The 20,685-nt window shown below is 38.9% G+C and overlaps 1 protein-coding gene across 8 annotated transcripts in view; it reads right to left on the bottom strand.

The window, feature by feature from the left end:
* LRRIQ1 (leucine rich repeats and IQ motif containing 1) overlaps nt 1-20,685 on the bottom strand; it is a 245,779-nt gene that overhangs the window by 177,441 nt on the left and 47,653 nt on the right. The window lies entirely within an intron of this gene.

Raw genomic sequence — 20,685 nt, 5'->3', positions numbered from 1 at the left:
AAAGAATAGTTTTTACTCAAGCCTGTAATCCCAGCACTTTGGGAGGCCGAGATGGGCAGATCATGAGGTCAGGAGATCGAGACCATCCTGGCTAACATGGTGAAACCCCGTCTCTACTAAAAAATACAAAAAACTAGCCGGGCTTGGTGGCGGGCGCCTGTAGTCCCAGCTACTCGGGAGGCTGAGGCAGGAGAACGGCATGAACCCGGGAGGCGGAGCTTGCAGTGAGCTGAGATCCCACCACTGCACTCCAGCCTGGGCGACAGAGCAAGACTCTGTCTCAAAAAAAAAAAAAAAAGAATAGTTTTTAACTCATTCCAGAGCCTTTGAACTTTGAATCCTTGCTTCAGGTTGCATGTATAACATTAGAATGTCATTTTCTTACCATTTGAATGACCTTAGATTCCCAAATGAAGTATGTACAATCTATCAGAACCAATTAATTAGTAGCATATTCTTTAGGTATTTCAATATTGTCATAAGGGACCTCCTCTTTGACCAGATAAACTTAAAATCAGTATGATACTATCTAAAAAATATTAGATGAGCCTTAGAAACTGTAACTCAGTGGTCATAAGGAAAAAACTGAGAAGGTTGCTTAAATAAGCCATCAAGAGTTAGCATGAGAAAAAGACACTGAGGAAGTCTGTAAAAGTTTCATGGAAGATATTAAAAATCTAGAAAATGTTCTTTAAATTAGATACTAGACTATGAATTTTTTTCTGTAGGTGTTACTCTGTTAGTTAAAATAAGCAATTCTAGAAACTGGAAGTAAAGTTTTAAGGTCTTCAGTAAACACTGGTAAGCAGAATGTCTTTCATGAGAACTAAGTATACAGGAGTCCCTGAGGTTACATTTTGGAAAACTGTGCTTCATTCTGATTTTCTTGTCAGACTCCTACAAAATATATTTTTCAATTAAATGTTGACATAAACATGAGTTTTTTTAATCAAAAAAGGTGATTTGATAATAAATTTAAATATGCAATAAAAAATATTATTTATAAAAATTGATATCTGGAATTTATGAAATACATTTATCCTGGGGGAATTTAGAATCTCTAACCCAAGATTTGTTATTTTGATTACATATAAATTCACAAAAAGAAAGGGTGAACTGTCTACTTTTAATGAGATGAAGAAATAAAAGAATCAATTAATATTAACAAAATCTTATAAGAAAACTTAATTCAGCATATATTTAAAAATTCAGATAATGCAATAGGATAATTAGTGTACTATAAAATATTTCATAGAGATATTTCAAGATATATCTTAAATAAATTTCAAAATTACAGTATCTCTAATAGTTTGAGTCAAATAGAGTAACTTAATGTTATAGATGTTATTTCTTAAAAAAAATTTTACACAAAAAAGCAAATTTTCTTATAATAAGAAATAAATCATGTAATATCAAATAAAGCATGAAAATACATAATAGGCTGACAGAAGAAAAGACAAACTGAAATCCAAATTCAGGCTGTATATACTCTTACATTTTTAAGTTTTTAATCTATGATTGATGTACTGATATTTTCCTATAATGTAAATTATCAATTATGAATCAGAGAAAATTGTTATCTATTAGTATCTGGGAATAAACTGTTCTGCCTTATCAAATATTTGACTGAGTTAAAATAACAGACCAATTCTATATTATAAATTTCAATGGATTAGATATAGTTTGTTACATATTTTAATAAATACATATTAGCTGTCATGTAATTTAAGATCTGCTAAAATAGAAAATGTATTTAAATTTTGTAAGCCTTACAATCATATCTGATGAGCATCAATTAATCCACTGAAGCCAACAGCCCAGGCACAATAAAATACCAATGAAAACAGATTACTAGTTGTGTAAAATGAAATGACCTTTATTAAATATTTAAATGTCTCAAGCAATCTGCTTACATAGGCTTAATATTTTTAAAAGCCATATACATTGCTCTTAAGTTTTCCAGAACTAATCTGAAATAGAAATTGCTATTAATTCATTTGGAGTGGAGAACATATTTGTGACACTTTTCAAGGGTCATCCAAGAAAAGAAGCAAGAACGAAACATTAGGTCACATGATGAGGAAAGGTGCAGGATTTGGCAAAGAAAGCTGAAAGGAGAAAGCAGATAAAGCAGGAGAACAATTGGGAGAAGAAACGAGGAAAATGCAAACAGAATTCTGCAACGAAGAAAGGTGTAAGAATAAAAATAAAATAATATACAAGTATGAAATTGTATTATGAAAGGCATTTTTATTCATACGAAATTATAAACAGTCCACAGTATTAGGTATAGTTCACAAAGGAATCAGAAGAGGTCATCGTTTGGACAGTGATGAAACAGTTTACTAGAGGCATTAATGGCATAAACAGGATGAAAACCACAGTGCAGTGGAAGTGGAGACAATAATTGTAGACTATTTTTAATATTTTTGATAATGGAGAGAAGGTTCTCCGAAGCCTTGAAGATGGCCAACATGTCCCTCCGTGATCTGCCTCTCATAATCTCATTGAACTCATCCTCTACTACTGTCTCTTTTTCTCAGTTCATTCTAACTTGCTGGCCTCCTTGCTTTTCCTCACACATGCCACATGTGCTTCCACCTTAGGGCTGTACATGTTAAAAACAACTAACAGTGTGCCACTTATTAGTCTAAAAGGAATTAACGAGAATTATATGCAAATATCAAATTTTAAAAGACACAATAATTTTTAATCAGTGTACAAGGAAAGTACAATTAACCTATTCAACATTCTGTTAGAGATTCCATTCTGGTGGAATAACCATGATTTCAAGTCTCAGAATATTAAGAAATATTTTACCTAGCATGTTTCCTTCTATGAATCTACTACATAGTGATACACTGATATAAACGAATATATAGAAATGTTCCTGTCTGTATTATTTAAGTGCAAAAAAAAAAAAAAAAAGGAGACAAGTTAAATGTCCATCAGTAAGGGAACGGTTAAATTATGGAGTGTATCCAAAATGAATATTTATAATCTTTAATACAGAGTAGTACTAAAATGGAAGAATGTCCATGATATATTACTGTATGTAAAACTGAAGTTGCATAACATAGGCTTTTAGCTATTGAGTAAACCTAAATGTAAATATACACATGAACCTTAACTTAAATCTACATATCTCTCATTTTATTGTACAGGACAAGGTCTAGAATGATTCACAAGCAATTGTTAACAATGGTCACTCCTGCAAAATGAGAGAAAGGAGGTAAGCAGAAAGATAAAGTTTCACGATGTATTCTGTACACTTCTCTTTTTCTATATTTTTAAATGAGAATTTACTTCTTGTGTAGTTTTTTTTTTTTTTAAACAGTATATTTGGGAAAAGCATCTGTATTGAAAAGAACTGTTATTTTGTATTTAATTCTGACCACTATCACCACCACCACCAACAGCGGCAAAAAAAAAAGGTTATTGAACTGAACTATTCAAAAATTTCAGAAAACCTGATGCTTTCCCCCATCACAAGTGTTTGCTATATAGCCAAAGTGGCAGAATGCTCTACATAGAAAGAAAGGCACATCTGTTAAGTTTTAAGTTGAAAGATTTAAAGAAAATTCAGCAAAATTATTTTTTAAAGGATTCAGTTTGGTCTCTAAAACACTGGTCTAACTATTGCAGTGAGGAAAGAGGTGTATTTAAGAAAGGCACATTTTTGCCGGGCGCGGTGGCTCAAGCCTGTAATCCCAGCACTTTGGGAGGCCGAGACGGGCGGATCACAAGGTCAGGAGATCAAGACCATCCTGGCCAACATGGTGAAACCCCGTCTCTACTAAAAATACAAAAAAATAGCCGGGCGAGGTGGCGGGCGCCTGTAGTCCCAGCTACTCGGGAGGCTGAGTCAGGAGAATGGCGTGAACCCGGGAGGCGGAGCTTGCAGTGAGTTGAGATCCGGCCACTGCACTCCAGCCTGAGCGACAGAGCAAGACTCCGTCTCAAAAAAAAGAAAAAAAAAAAAAAAAAGAAAGGCACATTTTTATTACATAATTTAAAAATCAGCCTAATCTTTTTTTTTTTTTTTAAGGAAATTATCCAAAAATATGTGAAACTGAGGTCTGCCAAAAACTATGTGAGTGAGCTTGGAAGTAAATTTTTGATTTTCACTGGCATTCCCAGATTCCTCTCAGAAAATGCGAGGTAATAAATATTTGTTGCTAAGGTTTGGGGTAACTTGCTTCACAGCAATATTTAACTAATACAAAAAGGATTCTCTATTCTGAAGAAAATATAACTCAAGAAAGATGAAATGTTGAAAATATTTTGGGCTACAGAAGAACATTTTTAAAAATTCAATACGACTGGATTTCAAAGATATTAAAACAACAGATGCAGGTAAGCAAACAGGCCAAAGTAACACCATGACAGAGCTAATAAATAATTTAGAAACAACATATATGGAACAGAGAGCTAGAAATTGAGTTGTCCACAAACAGGAGATAATCACACTGGGAATTAAGCGTGAAGAAGCAGACGAAGAAGAGTCATAGGTTAAATCAACTAAATAGGCCGGGCGCGGTGGATCAAGCCTGTAATCCCAGCACTTTGGGAGGCCGAGACGGGCGGATCACGAGGTCAGGAGATCGAGACCATCCTGGCTGACACGGTGAAACCCCGTCTCTACTAAAAAATACGAAAACTTAGCTGGGCGAGGTGGCGGGCGCCTGTAGTCCCAGCTACTCAGGAGGCTGAGGCAGGAGAATGGCGTAAACTCGGGAGGTGGAGCTTGCAGTGAGCTGAGATCCGGCCACTGCACTCCAGCCTGGGCGACAGAGCGAGACTCTGTCTCAAAAAAAAAAAAAAAAAAAAAAATCAACTAAATAATAACACGCATGAGTGAAAGACAAATATAATCAAAATACGGATCATCTATAATTAAAAAATGAAACCAAACCAAAAAATTTTCAACTATATAAAAATCAAAAATTTCCAGAAATGAATAAATAACTTAATTCATAGTTTGAAAAGAATATTACTTTCCAAAGAAAACTTTTATGAATGTTCAGACAATAAAATGTCTATCGGTTAAGTAACTGTTTAAGGACAAAGAAAATAGTACTTGAGTATCAAGGAAGAAATCAGTTATGAGGAGAGAAAAGTCCAGTTAGCCTCAAGATTTACCACAGCAACACACAATACCATTTATGCAAAGAAGCAATGACCACAAAATACCAAGTGAAAGTGTGACCTAAAAATAGAATGCACATCTACATTCTCATTCAGGTATAAAAGCAACTGACAGATACTCTCAAACCTGAAAGAATTCCAAAACTATGGCATCCATTAGACCGTGTTTGGAAAATAAGTTTTATAAAAAGCTAAAGTGAACTACAAAATTCAGACAAGCAAGAAGTGAAAGGTTCAGTTGTCATGCTGACCCACTTCCATACAGATCTAATGCTGCTGTTGGACCAAGCTACAGTGAACAGCGCACAGCACAGAGACCCTGCCCTGCCTAAACATTTCACTTGAAACCCAGAGCCTTCTGTAAACCAAACCCCCATAGACCTGTAATATTCACTTGGGTTTCCACCACCTAAGTGTGCTGGCTGCCACTTCCTGAGACCATGGCTGGGGACCTGGGGACCACCCTGCACCCATCACAATCAGCACATGAACTCTGGGCTAGCCTGACTGCAGTACAGTCCTTCGGGACTCATACGCATTATTCAGTGGGCTATCTAGAGGCTTGAGAATGGGTGAACTACTTGCCCCAGTCCAACTCCTTGGCACCTGACTACTATCCCCAGGGTCTGATGTCAGGGCAATGCAACCAGTTAAGACCACCCACCAACACCCACCATGAGCTCAAAGGTAGAGGCCTCACTTTACAAAAAGCAGAAGGCTGACGCCCTGGAGAACAGGCGAGCCATGATGCTGTCTGTATCAGGCTGAGTGATGAGGTTACGCCCTGAAACCATACCAACAAAGAGTTGCAAAACAGATGGTTCTCATGATACTCAACCACACTGTGGGACAGAGAGAGACTACAATGTCATCAGAATTAGAATTCACAAGCCTTGGAATCAGGGTGTGATAGGAAAAGAGAGCATATTCCCACTTATCTAGGAAGAAAAGCCAGTGACTCTCCCTCACCTCTCCATAGAGACCTCAGCTCACTTCAGCAGGAATTCCTCCCAACCACCTTCATTACGGCAGGTGCTTATGCATGTCATAGGTTCATGCTTGTCATATATTCATGAACAAGCCAGGGCCTCCAGCTTTGACCGGCTGTGACCCCCACTGGAATAGGAAGCTCACAGACCAGACACCCAACTACCCAGCCCTTCAACTGAAACAGCAGAGTACCTCACAGTAAACACAGACCAGGGTCATACACACCTGCTGGTGTGGCAGTTGGCTCTTAGCTGCAAACACCACCTACTGGTTTGCAGGTTAAACTGAGCATCCCAATACAAAACCTTCCCACAGAGTGCATAGGACTATAGAAGCAAATCCAAAAGATCCTACAAAACACAACGCTCTCAAGATGAGAGAAAAGCAGTGTAAAAATTCTGCCACTGTATTAGTCCGTTTTCACACTGTGATAAAGAACTGCCTGAGACTTGGTAATTTATAAAGAAAAGAGGTTTAATTGACTCACAGTTCCACAAGGCTGGGGAGGCCTCAGGAAACTTATAATCATGGCAGAAAGCAAAGCAAACACATTCTTTACATGGCAGCAGGAATGAGAAGTGTCGAGCAAAAGGGGAAAAGCTCCTAATAAAACCATCAGATCTCATGAGAACTCACTCACTATCATGAGAACAGCAAGGAGGTAACCACCACCATGATTCAATTATCTTCCACTGAGTCCCTCCCACAACATGTGCGGATTATGGAACTATAATTCAAGATGAAATTTGGGTAGGGACACAACCAAACCATATCATTATGCCTCTGACCCCTCTCAAATCTCATGTCCTCACATTTCAAAACACAGTCATGCCTTTCCAACAGCCCCCAAAAGTCTTAGCTCATTCCAGCATTAACCTAAAAGTCCAAGTCCAAAGTCTCCTCTGAGGCAAGGCAAGTCCCTTCCACCTATTAGTCTGTAAAACTGAAAGCAAGTTAGGTACTTCCTAGATACAATGGAGGTACAGGCATTGGGTAAATACACTCATTCCAAATGGGAGAAATTGGCCAAAACAAAGGGGCTAGAGACCCCATGCAAGTCTGAAATCCAATAGAGCTGTCATTAAAAAGTTCCAAAATGATCTCTTTTGACTCCATCTGTCACATACAGGTCATGCTGATGCAAGTGGTGGGCTCCCACAGCCTTAAGCAGCTTCACCCTTGTGACTTTGCAGGGTACATCCTCCTTCACAGCTGCATTCAGAGGTTGGCCTTGAGTGTCTGTGGCTTCTCAAGGCACATGGTGTAAGCTTTCCATGGATCTATCATTCTTGGCTCTGGAAGATGGTGTCCTTCTTCTCACAGCACCACTAGGCAATGCCTCAGTGGAGAATCTGTGTGAGAAAACCAACCCAAATTTCCCTTCTGGACTGCCCTAGCAAAGGTTCTCCATGAGAGCTCCACCCCTGAAGCAAACTTGTGCTTTGACATCTAGGCATTTCCATACATCCTCTGAAATCTAAGTGGAGGTTCCCAAACCTCAATTCATGGCTTCTGTGCAACTGCAGGCCCAACACCACATGTAAGCCACCAAGGCTGCGGGCTTGGACTCTGAAGCAACTGCAGGCCCAACACCACATGTAAGCCACAAGGCTGGGGACTTGCACTCTGAAGCAACAGCCTGAGCTGTATGTTGGCCCCTTTTAGCCATGGCTGGGACACAAGGTACCAAGTCCTGAGTCTGCACAAAGCAGTAAGGCCCTGGGCCCAGCCCACAAAACCATTTTTCCCTTTGAGGCCTCCAGGCCTGTGATGGGAAGGGTTCCCTTGAAGACCCCTGGCATGTCCTGGAGATATTTTCCCTATTGAATTGGTAACTAACATTCAGCTCCTTGTTAATTATGCAAATTTCTGCAACCAGCTCAAATTTCTCTCACCAGAAAATGGATTTTTCTTTTATATCCCATGTTCGGGCTGCAAATTTTCCAAACTTTTATTCTCTGCTTTATCTTGAATGCTTTGCCACTTAGAAATTACTTCCACCATGTAACCCAGATCATCTCTCTAAAGTTCAAAGTTCCACAGATCCCTAGGGTGGGGAAAAAAAGCTGTCAGTCTCTTTGCAAAAACACAGCAAGAATCACCTTTGCTCTAGTTCCCAAAAGGTTTCTCATCTCCATCTGAGACCACCTCAGCCTGGACTTCATTGTCTATATCACTATAAGCATGTTGGTCACAGCCATTTAACAAGTCTCTAGGAAGTTCCAAACTTTTCCACATCTTCCTGTATTCTGATCCCTCCAAGTCTCTAGGAAGTTTCACACATTCCTACATTTTCCTTTCTTCTGAGTCCTCTAAACTGTTTCAACATCTGACTGTATCCCAGTTCTGAAGCTGCTTCCACATTTTTGTGTATCCTTATAGCAGTACCCAACTCTACCAGAACAAATTTACTGTATTGTTCTATTCTCACACTGCTACAAAGAACTGTGTGAGACTGGGTAATTTATAAAGGAAGGAGGTTTAATTGATTCACATTTGATCAGGGCTGTGGAGGTCTCACAGAACTTACAGTAATGGTGGAAAGGGAAGCAAACATGTCCTTCTTCACATGGTGACAGGAAGGAGATATGATGAGCAAAAGGGGAAAAAACCCTCATAAAACTATCAGATCTTGTGAGAACTCATTCACTATCATGAAAACAGTGTGAAAGTAACTGCCTCCATGATTCAATTATCTCCCACCAAGTCCCTCCCATGGTATGTGGGGATTAAAGGAACTACAATTCAAGAGGAGATTTTAGTGGGGAAACAGCCAAACTATATCAGCCACCATTAAAAATCTGAATGTTGTTATACCATCAAAGTATCAATATGGCTCATCAGCAATGGTTCTTAGACAAAGTGGAGACTCAGAGATAACAGATGGATATTTCAAAGCATGGATTGCAGGGAAGTCCAATGAGATCCAAGTTAAGGCTGAAAATCAATGCAAAGAACATCTAAAGCAATACAGCAAATGAAGGCCATATAAAAATTGTAAAAACAAATCAATCGGAGATAATGTAACTGAAAAACTGCCTTAAAGATTTTCAGTATACAATTGAAAGTTTATCAGTAGAGTAGACCAAAAAGAAAAATGAATTTCAGAGCTTGAAGTCCAGTTATTCGAACTAACACAGTAAGAAAAAATAAAGGGAAAAGAACTTTAAAAAAGGAATGAAGTCTCCAGGAAATATGTTATTATGTAAAGTTAACAAACCTATGAATTACTGGCATTCCAGGGAGAGAAATGAAAAAAGAAAACAACCTAGAAAACATATTTGAGGAAATAATTCAAGAAAATTTCCCTAGTCTTGCCAGAGAGGTAGACATCTGGATCCAAGAAATCCAGAGGACAACTGCCAGATAATATACAACATAAATATCACTAAGGCATATAGTCAAAAAGTAAGGTCAACACTAAAGAAAGAAACTTAAATGCATCTAGAAAAAAATAGTCAGGTCACATACAAAGGAAAGGCCATCAGACTAACAGCAGATATCTCAGCAGAAACCACACAAACCAGAAGAGATTAGAAGACTATTTTCAGCATTCTCAAAGAAAAGAAAGAAACATAAACCAAGAATTTCATATCCTGCCAAACTAAGCTTTATAAGCAAAGAAGAAATAAAATTTCTTTCAGACAAACAAATGTTAAGGAAATTCACTATCACTAGACTAGCCTTACAAGAGATCCCTAAAGGAAATCTAAACATGGAGATGAAAGAATGAAAACTGCTACCAACAAAGCACAGCTAAGTATATAGCCCACAGATGCTTTAAGGGAACTAAACAAAAGAAACCACAGATGCTTTAAGGAAACTTCACAATAGGGTCAAAACCTTACATATCAACAAAAACCTTAAATGTAAACAGAATTAATGACTGATATGGCTTGGCTCTGTGTCCCGAATTGAGATTTTGGTGGGGATGCAGAGCCAAACCATATCAGTCATTAATTCCGAATGTTGGGGGAAGAACCTGGTGGGAGGTGACCAGTTCATGAGGGCGTATTTCCCCCATGCTGTTCTCGTGCTGATAGTGAGTGAGTTCTCATGAAATCTGATGGTTTAAAAGTATGTGGCAGGCTGGACAAGGTGGCTCATGCCTGTAATCCCAGCACTTTGGGATGCCGAGGTGGGTGGATCACGAGGTCAGGAGGTCGAGACCATCCTGGCTAACAGAGTGAAACCCCATCTCTACTAAAATTACAAAAAAGAAAAAAAAAAAAACTTAGCCCAGCATGGTGGCAGGCGCCTGTAGTCCCAGCTACTTAGGAGGCTGAGGCAGGAGAATGGTGAGAACTCGGGAGTCAGAGCTTGCAGTAAGCTGAGATCATGCCACTGCACTCCAGCCTGGGTGACAGAGCGAGACTCCGTCCCCCCAAAAAAACACAAAAAACAAAAACAAAAACAAAAAAACTGTGTGGCAGTTCCCCCCCTCATTACCTGTCTTTCTTTTGCCACCTTGTAATAAAGGTGTTTTCTTTATGTTTGCTTTCCACGATGATTGTAAGTGTCCTGAGGCTTCTCAGTCATGCTTCCTGTTAAGCCTGCAGAACTGTTAGTAAATTAAACCTCTTTACCTCATAATTTTCCCAGTCTCAGGTAGTTATTTACAGCAGTGTCAGAATGAACTAATACAGACAATTGGTACCAGGAGTGGCGTACTGTTACAAAGATATCAAAAAATGTGGATGCAACTTTGGAACTGGGTAATGGGCAGAGTTTGGAACAGTTTGGAGGGCTCAGAAGAAGACAGGAAGATGTCTTCCTAGAGACTTGTTGAATTGCTTTGACCAAAATGCTAATAGTGATATGGACAAGGAAGTCCAGCCTAAGGTGGTCTCAGATGGAGAGGAGGAAATTGTTGGGAACTGGAGTAAAGATCACTCTTGCTATGGTTTAGCAAAGAAAGTGGCAGCATTTTGCCTCTGCCCCAGAGATCTATGGAACTTTAAACTTGAGAGAGATGATTTAGGCTATGTGGCAGAAGAAATTTCTAAGCAGCAAAGCACTCCAGAACTGATTTGGCTGCTTCTAAAAGTCTACACTCATATGGGTGAACAAAGAGATTACCTGAAAGTGAAACATATTTAACAGGAAAGCAGGGTATAAAAATTTGAAAAATTTGCAGCCAGGCTATGTAGTATAAAAGAAAAATCCATTTTCTAAGGAGAAATTCAAGCCTCCTGCAGAAATTTGTGAGGAGCCATACGTTAATACCCAAGACAACGAGGAAAATGTTTCCAAGGCATTTCAGAGACATTCACATCAGCACCTCCCATCATAGGCCAAAAGGTCAAAGAAAAAAAAAATTATTTTATAGGCCAGGCCCAGGACCCAGCTGCTCTGTGCAGCCTCAGGATATGGTTGTGTCTCAACTGCTCCAGCTTCAATTGTGCCTAAAAGGTGCCTAGGTACACTTGGGGTCATGGCTTCAGAGGGTGCAAGTCCCAAGTCTTGGCATCTTCCACGTGGTGTTAGGCCTCTGTTTGTGCAGAAGGCAAGAGTTAAGGTTTGGGAGTCTCCACTTAGATTTCAGAGAATGTATGAAAATCCCTGGCTGTCCAGGAAGAAGTCTGTTGCAGGGGCAGAGCCCCCATTTGGAACTCTACTAGTGTAAGGGGAAATGTGAGGTTGGAGACCCCAAACAAATTCCTCACTGGGGCACGGCCTAGTAGAGCTGTGAGAAGAGGGTCACCATCTTCTAGAACCCAGAATGGTAGATCCACTAAAAGCTTGCACTGTGCACCTGGAAAAGCTGCAGACACTCAACGTCAGCCCATAAAAGCAGCTGGGATGGGGTGTGTAACCTGCAAAGCCACAGGGGTGAAGCCTCCCAAGGCCATGGGAGCCAACCTCTTACATCAGCATGACCTGGATGTGCGACATGGAGTCAAAGAAGATAATATTAAACTATAAAGTTTAATGACTGCCTTATTGGATTTTGGACTTGCATGAGGCCTGTAGACCCTTTGTTTTGGCCAATTTTCCCTTTTGGAATGGGAGCATTTATCCAATGCCTGTACCTCTCTTGTATCTTCTATTTAACTAACTTGTTTTTTATTTTACAGGCTCATAGGCAGAAGTGATATGCTTTGTCTCAGATGAGATTTTGTTCTTGAACTTTTTGGTGAATACTGGAATGAGTTAGACTTTGTGAGGGCTGTTGGGAAGGCATGATTGTGTTTTAAAATGTGAGGAGATGGAATTTGGGAGATGTCAGTGGCAAAATTACATGGTTTGACTGTGCCCCCACCCAAATCTTATATTAAAGTGTAATTCCCAATGTTGTAGAAGGAACCTGGTGGGAGGTATTGAATCAGCGTGCAGATATTGCCATGTAGTTCTCATGGTAGTGATTGAGCTGTTATGAGATCTGATGGTTTAAAAGTGTATGGCAGTTCCCCCCTGCTATCTCTCTCTCTCCTGCCACCATGTGAATAAGGTGCTTGTTTCCCCTTCAGCTTCTGTCATGATTGTAACTTTCCTGGGGCCTCCCAGTCATGCTTCCTGTTAAGCCTGCAGAATGGTGAGTCAATTAATCCTCATTTCTTATATATTACCCAGTATCAGGTTGTGCTTTATGGCAATGTGAGAATAAACTAACACAATGCCCCCTTGAGGGCATAAATTGAGAAGCTGAATAAAAAAAAAAGACCCATCTATCTGTTGTCTTCAAGAGGTATACCTCACATGTAACAAAACATATAGGTTCAAAGTAAAGGGTTCCAGAAAGGTCTATCATGCAAGAGAAAACATGGAAGAGCAGGAGTTGCTATATATATATCAGATAAACTATGCTTTAAACCAACAACAGTCGAAAAGGACAAAGAAGGGCACTGCATAATGATAAAGGGTTTAATCCAACAAGATGACATAACTCCCCTAAACACATACAGACCCAAAAATGGAGCTCCTAGATTCATAAAAAGACTACTTCTAGATCTACAAAAAGACTTATCCACACAGTAATCATGGAGGACTTCAACTTCTCATGGATAGCATTAGACAGATTATCTATTTAAGCAGAAAACCAGCAAAGAAATTCTAGACTTAAATTTGACACTTGGGCAATTGGAACTAATAGATATCCACAGAATGCGCTACCCATAAACCACAGAATATACATTCTTCTCATCTACACACAGAACACATGCTAAGGTCAAATTCATACTCAGCCATAAAGCATGACTGGATGAATTAAAACACAGAAAAATCATACCAATCATACTTTCAGACCACACTAGCATAAAAATACAAATCAACACCAAGATGGTCTCTCAAAACCCACACAATTACATGGAAATCAACTGGCTTCTGAATGACTTTTGGGTAAAAAACAAAATTAAGGCAGAAATTTAAAAATTATTTGAAATAAATGAAAAAGGATACACAATATACCAAAATCTCCGGGAAACATCTACAACGGTGTTAAGAGGAAAGTTTATAGCACTAAATGCCTACATCGAGAAGTTAGAAAAATCTCTAATTAACAATCTAACATCATGCCTACAGGAACCAGAATACCAAGAACAAACTAACCTCAAAGCTAGTAAAACAAAAGAAACAACTAAAATACCACAGAACCAAACATAATTGAGACCTAAAAATCCACACAAAGAATAAATAAAATTGAAAGCTCTTTCTTTGAAAGGATAAACAAGATAGATTACTAGCTAGATTAACATGAAAAAAAATGAGAGCAGATCCAAATAAGTGCCTTGAGAAATAACAAAGCTGATACTACAACCAATCCCACAGAAATACAAAATATCCTCAGAGAGTAGTATAAATAATTCTATTCACACAAGCAAGAAAATATACAGGAAGTGGATAAATTCTTGGAAACATACAACCTTGCAAGAGTAAGTCAGGGAGAAACTGAAACCCTGAACACACCAATATGGAGTTCTGAAATTGAATTAGTAATTAAAAAAAAAAAAGAAAAACTAAACTAACTAAATAGGGCCCTGGACCAGATGGATTCAAAGTTGAATTATACAATACCAGGAAGAGCTGGCACCAGTCCTACTTAAACTATTCCACACACACAAAAAAAAAAAAGTGAGGAGGAGGGACTCCCCCATAACTCATGCACAATGCAAGGCTTTAGGAAGCCAGCATCACTCTAATACCAAAATCTGGCAGTGATAGAACAACAACAAAAAAAGGAAACTACAGGTCAATATCCCTGATGAACCTAGATGCAAAAATCCTCAACAAAATACTAGCAAACTAAATCTAGCAGCACATCACAAAGGTAACTCACCACAATCAAGTACATTTTATTACTGGGATGCAGGACTGGTTCAATACATGCGAATCAATAAATGTAATTCACCACATAAGAAGAATTAAAAACAAAACCATATGATCTTCTCAATAGACAGAAAAAGTTTTTGATAAAATCCACCATCCCTTAATGATAAAAACTGTCAACAAACTAGGCATTTAAAGAATATAACTCAAAATAATTAGAGCCCTATATAACAAAGACACAGCCAAGATTATAATGAATAGGCAAAAGCTGGAAGCATTCTCCTTGAGAACTAGAACAAGACAAAGATGTCCACTATCACCACTCCTATTCAACACAGTACTGGAAGTTCTAGTCAGAGCAAGTGGGCAAGAGAAATAAATAAAAGGCACACAAATAAAAAATAGAAGTAAAATACCTCACTTTCTGACGATGTGATTCCACATCTAGAAAACCCTAAGGATTCTGCCCAGAGGCTCCTCGATTTGGTAAATGACTTCAGTGAAGTTTTAGGATACAAAATCAATGGAGAAAAATCAATAGCATTTCTATACACCAGTAATATTCAAGCTGAGAGCCATATCAAGAATACAAATCCATTTACAATAGACATACACACACAAACACACACGCACACACAGCTAGCAATATATCCAACCAGAATGTGAAAGATCTCTACAAAGAGAACTATAAAGCATGGCTGAAAGAAATCAGAGATAATACAAATGGAAAAACATTCTATGCTCACGGAATAAAGGAATCAACATCATTAACATGACCATACTGCCCAAAGCAGTTTACAGATATAACATTATTTCTACCAAACTACCAACATCATTTTTTATAGAATTAGAAAAAACTATTCAAAAATTAATATGGAACATAAAAAAGACGATATAGACAAAGAAATCCTAAGCAAAAAGAACAAAGCCAGAGGTATCACATTACCAGACTCCAAACTATGCTACAAGACTATAGTAACCAAAACAGCATGGTATTGGTACAAAAACAAATAGACCAATGGGACAGGATATAGAAGTGGTCTCCAATCTCTCTGGCACCCGTGACTGGTTTCACGGTGATGTTTTCTGTATGATTCAAGCACATTGCCTCTATTGTGTAATTTATTTCTATTGTTACTACATTTTAGTATATAATAAAATAATTATACAACTCACCACAATGTAGAATCAGTGGGAGCTCTGAGCTTGCTTTCCTATAAATAGAAGGCCCCATCTGGGGGTGATGAAAGACGCAAAGTGTGTTGCTTATGTCCAGACTACACCGTAATCTCATTTTGGTTGCTGTCTCTCCAGAAAACCCTGTTTCACAAAGATAAAATGCTGCAAATGGAAGCAAGCTTTCCAGCGCTTTTCTGGCAAACTCAGGATATTTATCCAACTTTGACTTTAATCTGGAATGTATGGAGATTTGAAGTTGTCTCAAATGTACTTTTAAGGCCACCCTCATTTGCAGTCTCAAGCAGTTGATGTTCTTCTAGCATGGTCAAAGTCATGCATGGCCAAAGTCGATTCACCTGGCTTATTCACAAATGGTTACAGATCCTTTCCTTCCCAATTCAGGGGTCTTTTGTGGTTGGGAAATAATGCTGAAACTTTTGAAAGCTGAGATAGGCGATGATGCAGCAGCTGGGAGAAAGGAGGACCTGGCTCAGTCTCTTTCAAAAATCTCTGCTACTATTTCAAACATGTAAAAAATCTCTATGTTCACTTGTTGCATCAAAAATTCCAGTTTGGCTTGGAATGCAGCCACTTTATCTTGCTGACTTGAACACAATTATTGTTCTCCTCTGAAGTGACAGGTTGAGTGTGTTGAAGTTGAATATGTCACAGAAGTAAGCAAGTGTGGGGACACTTTTTGTGTCATTGAAATGTGCTACCAGTGGTGGCTGTTTTCTAAAATAAATCTTTGGAGTGGCTCTTATAGCTCAAAAACTCTGGCCAGTGATCTATCTTTAGAAAGCCATCTCACTTCTGTGTATAAGAGAAGACATGTGTGCTCTGCATCCATCTTCTCACATACCTGTGCAAACAGATGTGAGTTAAGAGCATGCACTTTAATGTGGTTGACAATTTTAGTCATATCCTGCAAAACGTTAATTTCAAGTGACATTTTTGAGCTAGCCAGCATTTCTTTAAGGATGCCACCATGCATAACTTCCATTCAGAAGCAACCTCTTTGACCTGAATAGTGAAACCAGAAAGCCGTCCAGTTATGGTAGCTGCTCCGTTTGTGCATACACTGACAAAAAATTACCAATTCCATCCTCCTGAGGTGTAATTTAATAGTTTAACTTGAATAGTTCTGCAGCTGTTGTGTTGGTTGACAACAAAAATGCACATAACATATCCCCATGCATACCCTCCTGAAAAATATATTGCATAAAGACAAGTATTGTTGCCTTGTTGTCAACATTAATAGACTCATCAACCTGGATTATGTACCATGGTGACTCATTAATCCTCTCTAAAAATTACACCTCAAAATCCTCTGCTATTTCGTCTAATTGTCTAGATATGGTACTAGCCAAAGGAGGAACATGTGCCACCTTTTAAACTGCAGTCTCTTAAAACTTCATGACAAATGTCCTTAGCAGCAGGCAGGATTAATTCTTCACCAATAGTAAAGGACTTCTTTGCTTTAGCAATGTGGTTAGTCTCTAAGAATGATGCCGTCGGTGCAGGCACGTTTGATAAAGTGGTGGTCTTCAATAACTGCTTCTGTTCTTTGTGTCTATGTTTCTTTCCTTTTGAAAAACACCAAAGGTTAGTGCAGACTGCTTGGTCTCCAAGTGACAAAGAAGTTTTGAAGGTTTCACGGGTTCATTGTATAGCCAGATGCCACGTATTATACAAAATGAACTTGAAGAATGTGAATCACTTGTTGCAATGAATTTGTGATTTAAGTAGAAATCTTGATATTTTCTTTTAGATGCAACTTTCTGTTTGTTGGCAATCTTAGAGTCTTCTGCTGCCTCATCATTTGAAGAGTATTTCACCATTTTCAAAGAAACTCTCCAGCGATTTTTGGCTTTTACTCATTTTGGCTAAGGTTATCTTGTGGGCTTACATAAACTGTGACTGAGACAAGTGCACAGTGCAGGAAAGAGGTGTAGATGGAAATGATAAGTAAAATAATGAGTGGTCCACACACAGACTAAAATAAGTGTTGGATTCTGACTTAACCCTGCCATAAGTTGCAGTTGTATAATTGAAGTATATCAACAGTCTTGACACCATAAAGCCTGCCATCAAATGCAGCTTAATTGTTACTTGCCACTCACTGATAGCATTTTGATATGATTCTGCAAGCAATTGATTTATTATGATTTCTGTGCAGTCAAACCTCTCTGCAAATGTTAATCTGCATTTTCAGCTGCTCCCCACATTCTCATAAGGAGTGTGCAACCTAGATCCCTTGCATGCTCAGTTCACAATACGATTCACACTCCCATGAGAATCTAATGCTGCTGATGATCTGACAGGTGGTGGAGTTCAGGCAGTAATACAAGCAATGAGGAGCAGCTGTAAATATAGACAAAGATTCACTCACTAGCCTACCACTCACCTTCTGCTATAAGGCCTGAATTCTAACAGACCATGGACCACTACTGGTCCATGACCTGGAAGATGGGGACCCCTGGGATAGAGAACTCAGAAATAAAGCCCTACATGTACAATTATCTAATATTTAACAACTTTTTAAAAAGCAAGCAATGTGAAAATGACTCCCTATTCAATAAACAGTGCTGGGATAACTGACTATCCATATCCAGAAGAATAAAACTGGACCTTTTCATCATATACAAAAACTAGCTCAAGATGAATTAGACCTAAATGTAGCACCTCAAACTATAAAAATCCTAGGAGAAAACCTGGGGACCACCATTCTGGATATCAGCCTTGTCAAAAAATGTATCACTAAGTCCCCAAAAGCAATTGCAACAATAATAAAAAAAATTGACAAGTGGGACCTAATTAAACTAAAGAGCTTCTGTAAAGCAAAAGAAACTATCAACAGAGTAAACAGACAACCTACATAATAGGAGAAAATATTTACAAACTATACATCTGACAAAGGTCTAAGATACAGACTCTATAGGGAACTTAATTCAACAAACGAAAAACAAATAACCTCATTAAAATATGGGCAAAGGACATAAACAGACACTTCTCAAAAGAAGGCTGTATTAGGCCATTCTTGCATTGCTATAAAGAAATAATTGAGACTGGACAATTTATAAATAAAACAGGTTTAATTGGCTTCTGGTCCTACAGGCTTTAGGAAAAGTATGGTGCTGGCATCTTCTCAGCTTCTAGAGAGACCTTAGGAAGCTTACGATCATCGTAAAAGGCAATTAGGGAGCAGACAAGTCACAAGGCAAAAAAAAAAAGAAGCAAGTTAGAGAGGGGGCAGATGCCATACACTTTTAAACCACCAGATCTCATGAGAACTCACTATTGAAAAGACAGCATCAAGATATCAGGGATCCACCCCATGAGTCAAACACCTCCTATCATGTCTCACTTTCAGCATTGGGGATTACAATTCAACATGAGACTTGGGCAGGGACAAATAACCAAGTTGTATTTAGATATTTATCCACCCTTGCCCCCTCCCAAATATGTCCTTCTCACATTGTAAAATATAATCATGCCTTCCCAACAGTCCCCTAAAGTCTTAACTCATTTCAGAATTAACTCAAAAGTCCAAAGTCTCATCTGAGACAAGGCATGTCCCTTCCACCTATGTGTCTGTAAAATCAAAAATAAGTTATACAAGGAGGGTATCAGAAATAGGTAAACATTACAATTCCAAAAGGGAGAAATCAGCCAAATGAAAGAGGCTACAAATCCCATGCAAATTTAAAACCAAGCAGAGAAGTCATTAAATCTTAAAGCTCCAAAATAATCTCCTTTGACTCCATGTCTCACACCCAGGGCACACTGCTGTAAGGGCTAGACTTCCAAGGTCTGGGGAAACTCCACTGCTGTAGCTTTACCAGGTTTATCCCCAGAGGTTGCTCTCATCGCCTGGAGTTGAGTGTCTGTAGCTTTTTCGGGTGCAAGGTGCAAGCTGCCAGTGAATCTACAATTCTTGAGTCTGGAAGACAGTGGTACCCTTCTCTTAGCTCTACTAGGCAGTGCCTCAGTAGAGACTCTGTGTTGGGCTTCCAATCACACATTTCCCCTCTGACCTACTTTAGTAGAGGTTCTCTATGAGGGCTCTGCCCTTGTAGCAAGCATCTGCCTGGGGCCCGAGGGTTTTCCATACATCCTCTGATATCTAGGCAGAGGTTGCCAAGAATCCACCACTCTTGCACTCTGTGCACCTGCAGGCTTAATACCACGTGGAAGATGCCAAGGCTTATGACTTGCATTAGGCAAAGTGGAAGCCCAAGCTGTACCTGGGCTCCTTTGAGCCACAGCTGGAGCTAGAGCAGTATCCTGTGGCCACATAGGGCAGTGGGGCCCTTGGCCTGGCCCAGGAAATCATTCAGTCCCCCTAGGCTGCCTCTTAGATCTCTGTAATGCCTTCATAGCTTTTTCTTATTGTCTTGGCTATCAGCACTTGCCTCCTTTTTAGTAATGCAAATATCTCTAGCAAGTAATTTCTCTACAGCCTTTTTAATTACTCTCCCCAAAAAAGCTTTTTTGTTTTTCTGCCATATGCCAGGGTGAAAATTCTCCAAATTTTTATGCTTTGTTTCCCTTTTAAATGTAAGTTCCAACTTTAAGTCATTCTTTTGCTACCACGTCTGAACATAGGTGGTTAGAAGCAGCCAGGCCAAGTCTGAAACCCTTTGCTGCTTAGAAGTGTCTCTAACCAGGTAACCCTAAATCACCACTCTCAAGTCCAAATGCTCAACAATTACTAGGGTATGAACAGAATGCAGTCTCACTCTTTGCTAAGGCATAACACACATAATCTTGCCAATTCCCAATAAGTTTCTCATTTGTATCTGAGACCTCTGCATCCTGGACATCACTGTCCATATCACTATCAGCATTTTGGTAACAACCAATTATGCAGGCTCCAAATAAGTTCCAAACTTTCTCTCATCTTCCTATCTTCTTCTGAGCCCTCCAAACTCTTTGAATGTTTGCCTGTTATGCAGTTCCAACACTGTTTCAACATTTTTAGGTATCTTTATAGCAATGCCCCTCTTCCTCATACCGATTTCCTGCATGAAACTATTCTCACACTGCCAAGAAGAAATATCTAAGACTGGGTAATTTATAAAGAAAAGATATTTAATTGGT

Source organism: Papio anubis, chromosome 9 (assembly GCF_008728515.1).
Source record: "Papio anubis isolate 15944 chromosome 9, Panubis1.0, whole genome shotgun sequence".
NCBI classification, from domain to species: Eukaryota; Metazoa; Chordata; class Mammalia; order Primates; family Cercopithecidae; genus Papio; species Papio anubis.
Note: the sequence above shows the minus strand (reverse complement) of the source record. Positions and strands in the feature narration are given on the sequence as shown.